Source organism: Petaurus breviceps, unplaced genomic scaffold (assembly GCF_028583685.1).
Source record: "Petaurus breviceps papuanus isolate PSGF00001 unplaced genomic scaffold, PetGlider_PUasm1.0 98, whole genome shotgun sequence".
In the NCBI taxonomy this organism is placed as follows: Eukaryota; Metazoa; Chordata; class Mammalia; order Diprotodontia; family Petauridae; genus Petaurus; species Petaurus breviceps.
The window spans coordinates 60,436,698-60,444,583 of record NW_027187460.1 but is presented as its reverse complement, the minus strand read 5'-3'; the positions used below and the strand labels follow the sequence as shown (position 1 = coordinate 60,444,583).

The 7,886-nt window shown below is 39.5% G+C and overlaps 1 protein-coding gene across 5 annotated transcripts in view; it reads right to left on the bottom strand.

The window, feature by feature from the left end:
* The window catches only part of NCALD (neurocalcin delta), a 586,363-nt gene that overhangs the window by 79,049 nt on the left and 499,428 nt on the right, over positions 1-7,886 (bottom strand). For 2 of the 5 annotated variants that reach the window (XM_069081044.1, XM_069081041.1), the window contains one exon: positions 7,503-7,603. The exons of the other annotated variants lie outside the window; for them this stretch is intronic. The gene's annotated coding sequence lies outside the window, so the exon portion shown is untranslated. The remainder of the gene's footprint in view (positions 1-7,502; positions 7,604-7,886) is intronic. 5 annotated transcript variants of the gene reach the window in all.

Sequence of the window (7,886 nt, the reverse complement as noted above, 5' to 3'; positions counted from 1 at the left end):
AGAGAGAGAGAGAGAGAGAGAGAGAGAGAGAGAGTTATGTATGGTTGTACCTGTGTTTTAGGCTCAATGGAGCACTAAATGGAATGAACTTTAGTGGCTCAGTGGAGGATGGATTGGAATGAGGAGAACCTTGAGGCAGGTAGACCCACCAGCTGCCTATTGCCATAGCCCAGGTGTGAGGGGATGACTGCTTGTACCACAGTGGTGCCATTGTCAGAGGAGAGAAGAAATGCATTTGAGAGATGCTGGAAAGGTGAAATCAACAGGACTTTGCAACAGATTAAATGTGGAGAGTGAGAGACAGTGAGTAATCTTGGAAGACTCTTAGGTTGTGAGACCGTGGGACTGGGAGAATGGTGTTGCCGTCTACAGTAACAGGAGAGGTAGGGGAGAGGGAACGTTAGGGGAAGAGACGATGGGTTCAGTTTTGGTATATTGAGTTTAAGTTACCTACTGAACATCTAGCTGTAGATATCTGAAGGGCAGCTGGAGACGCAAGAGTGGAGGTCTGTCAACAGAGAGTTTAGGGCAAGAGAGATAGATTGGAGAATGCTCAGCACAGAAAGAGTAATTAAATCCATAGGAGCTGATGAGATCACCAGGTGAAGTAATACAGAGAAGAAAAGATGAGGGCCCAGAACAGAACCCTGTGGGACTCCTCTGATTAGAGGGCATGACCTGGAAGAGGATCCACAAAGGGGACTAAGGAGTGAACAGGGAGAGAACAGTATCCTAAAAACCACAGAGAAGACAGCTGTTCTCCCTCATGGCCTATGTAAGCCAGGGTAATCCACTCTCTGGGTATCAGTTCCCCTTACATGATCGTTCCATATCTCTGCTACTTAGACAAACTCCTAGAAAAAAAGCCATCTTACGCATTGCTCTCACTGTCTTACTTCTCCATCTTTTGTCATATGGCTTCTTACCTCATCACTCAACTGAAAGGGGTCTCTCTGATAGGATCAGGAATCTCTTAATGGCCAAATGAGTTACTCTGTTCTCCATCTTCATCCTCCTTGACCTCTTTGCAGCATTTAACACTGTTAATCATCCTCTTTCTTCTCCAGGTCTCCATGACACCTCTGTCTCTAGTTCTCTTACCTTCCACCTCCCTGATCATTCCTTCTCTGATTCTTTTGCTCAGTTGCCAACTATATCATGGTTCCTTAACTGCAGATGCACACTAAGGCTATGTTTTAGGCCCTGTTCTCTCCTCTCTTTATACTGTCTATTCAGTGACAACCCACTATTCTTTCCCAAATTCATCAAAACATTTTTTGTGAGTAAAATAATCAAGCTTTCCAAATCAGTCCCAGAGAGCAGGTCAAGAGTACTGGTAAACCGTTAGTTTAAACGTTAGCAAGCATGAGAAACAGCAATATAATTAGTGCCAAGCCAAACTGAAATAAGGTTTGAAAGGTAATTTCAAACAAAAAGTCTCAGTGGGACATATTTAACCCTCTCACCAGGATAATTTGTGATCACATACAGGTATATATTATAACCCACTTTCTATTCTTTCCCTCTAAATGTAGCATTAACCTAATTTACCCTTCAAGACTCACAAGGTACAATTATTAGCCATAAAGGTCATTTTGATTTTCCCACAAAGCACTTCCCAGATGCTCTCTTGAATACATACTGTATATTTTGGGTCATTCAGGAGAGTTTCTATTCTCATTAAGGTGGCAAGAATGATTTTTGTGGACCATCCCCACCCCCGCCACACTCCCCCATTCTTACTTATTATAAACTTTATAAAAGTTCCTCCACACAAAGAAATTTTGCAATTTGGCTTAAAAACCCAGAGGAGGTCTTTGAAATTTCTCAGGAGATGCCTTTGCAATCATCTTTCAATTGTGAAAACCCATCCATCAGGGAACAAAAAGTAAGCAGCTTTTTAGCTCCAATTTTAAAGTGGAAATGAATGTTCTTTAAACTGTCATGAAAGCATAAGTATCCATCTTCAGGACAGCTAGCAGGCTGCACTCTCAGCTGTACTCTTAAATGATAGGTTCATGTCTATATACGATGAACCACTCCTGATATTTCTCTCTCACTTATTATCTGCCTGACCTTGGACTAACTGCTTATATTTTCTGAACCTCAGTTTCCCCATCTATAAATTGAGCCTCTGAGGTCCCTTCTAGATCTGAAATTCTGACCCTAAGCTCCTAACTCTCTCCAAGTAACCCTAATTAATAACAATAGCTACCATTTATTTAATGTTTTAAGGTTTTCAAAATGCTTTGCAAAGAGTATTTCATTTGATCTTCACAATCTCAGGAAGTAGATACTATTATTATTCTGATTTTACAGATGAGGAAACTGAAGAGAAAAGAGGTTAAGTGATGTTCCCAGGGTTATATATAGCTAGGACATATCTGAGATAGGATTTGAACTCAGGTCCTCTGACTCCAAGTCTAGTACTCTACCTACTGGGGCTTTATTTTGTTTTTGTTTTTTCTTTTTGGAGGGAGGAAAGGCAAGGCAACTGGGGTTAAGTGACTTGCCCAAGGTCACATGGCTAGTAAGTGTTAAGTATCTGAGTTTGGATTTGAACTCAGGTCCTCTTGACTCCAGGGCTGGTGCTCTATTCACTGTGCCATCTAGTTGCCCCAACTTAGTCACTTTTATAAAATGTATCTTGTGCATATATGTGTATATATGTGTGTGTGTGTATACATATATATATATATATATACTTTGCATTTATTTATATGTATAAATATTGTTTCCCTCCAATGGAATATAAGCTTCCTGAGGGCAAGGACTGATTTGTTGTCTTTCTATCTCCAGTGTTTAGCATTACACCTAGCACACAGTAGATGCTTAATGAAGCTTGTTGCTTAACTCATTGATTGATCAGAACACTACTCATGGGTGGTCACTGAAGAACAACAAACAAAATTGGAGATTCAAGCTATGTTTTCTCCTTGAAAGCAAGAGTTGCCTTGCCTCTGGTAGCAGGCACTGCAAGGGCACCTTGGAGAGAGGGTTCTGCTGTGCCTAGATGCTTATGATCATCTACCTTCTGAAAGGTCAGATTCTAGGTGTTCAGATTATGTAATTAATGTCTCTAAGCTACAAAAAGAGCTCATGAGGAAAACAAAAAAAAAAGATAATGTTGGCAGGAAACTTAAAGGAATTCATTTGATGTTTTCCATGCTACTCCCTCAAGGAGAATATAATCAAATTATACAGGATCCTAGCAGAATTCCTCAAACCCATTTATTGATATCCCTATTGATACTCTTCAGCACTGTTCTCATTGATGGAGCTCTGCCAAGAACAAAGAAAGACTCTTGTATGTTAGCTTGGGGCTGTTTCCATGATCTTAAGGCAGGGGTATCAGAAGGCTCAAATTCAATAATGGATTGTAAACTTGAAAGAATTATATAAAGATCAGTTGCTGTTAATATTGTTGTTGTTGTTGTCTGTTATTAGCCTACAGTTGACAGGTCTTCATTCTGGTAATGACTTCATTCCTCAAACTTCTACCTGATAAGCTCAAGCAACATTTATAAAGCAATATAAGAGAGGGTTAGTAAATGTAAACATTAGGTACACACATTTTTAAGCTTAATCTATATTATTAATTCAAATCAATAAACACTTATTATGTGCCTACTAAGAGGCAGATACTTTGCTAAATGTTTGGAATACAAAAAGAAGAAAGTTTCTGCCCTCAAGGAGCTTACAATCTAATGGGGGAGACAATGTGCAAACAAATACATACAAGTAAGCTATATATAGAATAAGTAGGGGGAAAGAGGAAGAGAAAGGAGGGTACTTTATAATATGACCTATCTTAAATGGAAAAAAAAACCCAACTCCAACAATTCGATTCCCCATGGCAGATGGGTATTTTGGCCAAATGGCATTCTTCAGAATAAATTAATCAACCAAATCAACAAACATTTATTACTGTATATAGAGAGCTAGAATGAGTGCTAGGGAATATACAAATCTATAAACAGATATAAGACATAGTCTATGGCCTCATAGAGCTTTAGATTTGTAGGTAGTCATAATGATAGCTACCATTCATGGAGCATGTCAAGGTTTACAAAGTGCTTTACAAACATCATCTCGTTTGATCCTCACAACAGCCCAACTCAGGCCTTCCTGACTCCAAATCTAAAGCTCTGTCCACTACACCACACTGTTGGACCTAGGCTCAAATTCCACCACTAGATTTTGCTAGTTATGTGAACGAGAGCAAGTTGTTTACTCCAAGACTTGCTTTTCTTATCTGTGAAATAGGGATAATAATTCCCCAAATAATTACATAGGGTTGTTGGAGGTCCAGTGGAGATAATGTACGTAAACTGTGATGTCAGTTATTAGTGAGATAAAACACAAGCACAGATAACTATAATATATAGTATGACATCTTCAGTGCAACGAAGAACTATAAAATGATGTTTTATGAGGCTTTGGAAAGAGAAAGGCTGCTATGGCCTAAAGGCATCAGGGAACACTCAAAGCCTCCAGCAGTAAGAAACAAGTCAAGGGTGTTACTTAAGACAAATACCTTTTCTGAGCTCCAGTCACAGTTTATTACATCCCATAAATGGGAAAAGGTAATTTAGGAGTCTGTTAATTGCAATTTGCCCACTGAGGTTGTGTTCTGATTCCTCATTGATGGCTTTGGGCTGCCTGGGTTCTCAAATTCAGGGCCAGTGGAATTCCAGGTTTAGTGGGTCCTATCAGCCTGGAAAAGTTCCAGGTATGGGCTTGGTGATAGACCTGATATCAATCATCTAAAAACCAGGCCACCTAAATCCAAGGAGCTCATTGCCAGAGAGCCCAAAGATTCATTTTTCTTATTAAGAGCAAATGTCTTCAGCAAGGCCCCAATTAGTGCAAACAAGAAATGCTGTTAAGTGATTGCATTATTTGAATTCACACTGTATGTTTTCATTATGCTAATGCTAATGATTATATTTTTCATAACTTCATACAACTTTAGGCAGTGCTTTGAATACATGTGACCCCTTCACAGTGTTCATTCATTATTCACACTAAGGGGACCTGACTGAACTCTGGTAGGGTTACAATCTGCATAGGTAGAGAGAGTACTCACATAGAGGAAATTACAGATCCTTTAGGCAATGAAATATGTAACCCCTTTCATAAACAGGAAAAAAACCAGGCGGTGACCCACAGCTTGTCAAGATTAAACACTGAAGGATCCACCCAACAAAAGAACTTGAGTATTTCAATTCTTTTATATTAGGGCATCTCCGAAAGTTTCCAGCATATACCTACAAAGGCATTGCTAATCTTCTCCATAGCACTGAAGGTCAAGAGCTTGCCTAATTTTGGTTCTTATGAAATAAGTTGGGGAAGAGCCTGCCACTCTGTGTTTACGAGCACACATTTAGAAGCCCTGTGAAATCTGCAGCAAAATTAGCCATCTGAAAAAAAAAAATCAGATAACCTAATTAACAAAGCAGACAGAGTTTGGCACCATTTGTTCAGAGGCCTTTGGATTCCAACACAAGCCTCACAGGGGGACTGTCCAGCAGATAAATAGTGATAAAAAAAAAGCAATTATTCACTGGGTCCGAGAATGAAATATGAACAGGAGGAAAGGCAGTGATTACCGAACCAGGCAGCATTTTTAATTTTCTCACATGCAAGAAGAAAAGCACACAAGTGCTTCCAGAAAAGTCCTGAAGCCTCCATCTGCCTACTTTAAAAATCTAGAAAATATAGGGGTTCCTGGGGAAATCGTTACAAGCTTCAGAAAGAAAGCTCTGGTTTTCACAAAGGCCTGTTAGATGCTGCCACTTCTTCCAGTGAGCAGCTATGTAGCTTTGCTTTTTCCTCATAGTCTTATGACTCAGGGTGAGTGTCCTGTTTTAAAAGCTCAAGGTTTATTAATTTATTTATTCATCCAACGAGCATTTATTAAGCGTCTACAATGTGTAAGGCACTGAGAATGTAAAGACAAAACCCATTCAGTCCTCAAGTTCAAGGAGTTTATATTGAGTGTATTGTATTCAAATCTCTTTTAGCTTCTCCTTGGAGGGGCTAAAATGAAAGAGAGATGATATGAGGAGTAGAAAGTCTGCTCAAGACTCTAGTTAAAGCTCTGGATTAAAAGAGGGTGCATGGTGTGTGTTTGTGTGTGTGTGTTTGTGTGTGTGTGTGTGTGGACATGACACCGAAGTTCAAATCTACCATAGTTGACTGGGAAGCGGGATCACAAGGAGCAGTCAGAAAACATTAACATCCTATAATCTGACCCACTAATTAGCCCTCTATGAATGTCCCCTGGCAAAGTGTATTCCCACATTTGTTTCTCATACAAGGTCCCTACCTCTGTCCATTCTTCCTAATGATGATGATAGTGATGATGATGATGATGTGTGTGCATGTGTGTTTGTGGGAAAATGAGTCCCAAATTTTGGGGGAGGAGATGTTTTATTTGTTGAGCAGCCTAGGAGGCACTGTGGATAGTTCACTAGGCCTCGAGTCAAAAAGACTCATCTTCCTGAGTTCAAATCTGTCGTAAGATACTTAATAGCTATGTGACCTTGGGTAAGTCACTTGACCTGGTTTGCCTCAGTTTCCTCATCTGTAAAATGAGCTGCAGAGAGAAATGGCAAACTACTCCAGTATCCTTGCCAAGAAAACTACAAATGGGGTCATAAAGAGTCAGACATGACTGGAAAACCACTGAACAACAACATGTTTTATTGTTACTTTTCTTACTATGCTGTTTCATTAAATTGTCTTTTTTTATTGAACTAATTATATCCTCTTACTAATCAGAAGAAATGAATCACTGATGGGAGCTCGTGAACTATGATTTTTGAATAGATGAAGATCAGTCTCATATCTTTAACCTGGGATAGCTTTTTTGCTTCTTCACACATGTAAAAGGGTGGTGCCTCAAGCACTATATAAAGGACTATGCAGTGAGAACTATTATTATGATTTTGAATTTTCTGGATTCTCTGAGTCAAGTCTCTTTGAGGCATCTGAGTCCTTCATAATCTAGGTCTGATTTACCTTTCCAGATTAATTTCACGTGTCTCTCCTTCATGTCCTCTACATTCCAGTCAAACTGCCGTACATGGCTCAATTTTTATCTCCCACCTCCGAGCATTTATACAGACCCCGAAGTTTGGAATGCACTCCCTCCTTATCGTAACCTCTCAGAATCCCTAATTCCTTTCAAAGGTCAGCTCAGGTAGAATCTCCCTCAAGAAACTTTTCCCAGCCCCTGCGTAGGTCCTTCTCCAAAAGTACTTGATATATTCTTTTCAGATATTCGACATGGTACAGTGGAAAACGTGGTAAGCTCTAGACAATTTGTCAACCACAAAGCTGTATCTGTGTTGTGTTAGCACAGAGCCGTCATCACCATTTCTTATTCCATTTTCATTTTTATCTAGAGGTGAGATTCATTCAAGAATGCTTATAATTATTTACCAAAATTAATATAGAAAGTTTCTTTCAGAATTTTCCCCACTACTCAAGCTCACCTTTCCAAAAATCTCCACCTTCTCTCTGACAGTGATGACAATTTATGCTGGATAAATGATTGAAATTGCCAGGCTCATTAATTTTACTCCTTGCAGAATTCCTGTGGGGAAAGCATCTTTGTTAACACTTTGCCATTCTTTGTCAGGCTAAATCAAAAGTATCAACAGTAATTTGCCCCATAAAAAGTTGAACAAATCCTATCAGGGCCATCACACTCGGGAAAATCCCTGGAGGTGGAATCAGAGGACCTGAGTTTGAATCTCAGCCCTGTGACCTATTACTTTGGTCACCTTGGGCCAATCATATAACTTGTCTAGGCCTCAGTTTCCTAGTTTGTAAATCAAGGGAGTTGGATCAGATGACCTTAAGATCCTGGTGCCTTC